Here is a 1,001-nt window from a genome sequence, read left to right as displayed (position 1 = left end):
ATTACATCTCGAGTACAAAATGTTTTATGGTAAAAAGTAGGTTAGTGTGATGGAGATCCACTAATGTCATTCTTAATTTATGCCGTTGGTGCGTTGATTAGGGGGTGCAACTTGAAATGCTCCCCAAATGAGGTTTAGATTACATTTTAGAGTACATCAATCAATCCTGTGGTGAAAGTTAGGTTTTGGCACTGATATTAAAGATGCATCATTCTTAAATGTCACAATTGATGCAAAGTGTATTTAAGAAAGGCTCAAAGGGGCCGCTACAGTCACATTTAAATCACAATTTTAGTATATCACCAAAAGTTTGTGGAAATATACCTTAAAGCTTCCTGTTGAAGGATTAGTTATTCATAAGTTTCAAATTTGGTGCAAAACCCATTTAAGAACGAACTAAAGAGGGCGGTATTTCTTACACATTTAAAACACGTCTTACGTACATTAATGAAATTTTGTAGAAATCTCCTTTTAGACCTTCTTTATAATGGATCAGCAGTTCTTACGAGTCACTTTCTTTAGGGCTATATATTCCCTCATGTCATCTTATCCACATGTGCCACAACACTATTGTGAACGCTTCTGTTTATCTTAGCATTACTGTTTTTTTTCACTGAATATATAAGCGATATAATTTTAGAATGATAGTGCAAATTGTAACTTTTCTTTTCAGGGGCTCGGGATTATAAAAACTAGCGATACATAATATCAGTATAGTGGCAGCTTGGCTTTGTATGGAAGTTAGCCAGTTAAGAAGGGTCTAAACTGATCTTTTTATAATTTTCTTTGGCTGAGTAATAAATCACAATTTTTTTATTATTTTGTAATTAGTTTTACATTTTGATAACCTACCATCATATTGAGATCTTTTGTGATTTTATGGGGTTATGTCAAAACTTAAGGAAAACTCATAACAGAATCAGGACCACCAGACATGCCAATAGGGACGGGGTCCTTGCACCAGGTTCTTTGACTGGTTTCCTCAGAGGAAAACACTACAA

The sequence above is a fragment of the Palaemon carinicauda genome, chromosome 26 (genome assembly GCF_036898095.1).
Source record: "Palaemon carinicauda isolate YSFRI2023 chromosome 26, ASM3689809v2, whole genome shotgun sequence".
Lineage (NCBI taxonomy): Eukaryota > Metazoa > Arthropoda > Malacostraca > Decapoda > Palaemonidae > Palaemon > Palaemon carinicauda.
This window is presented reverse-complemented; position numbering follows the sequence as displayed.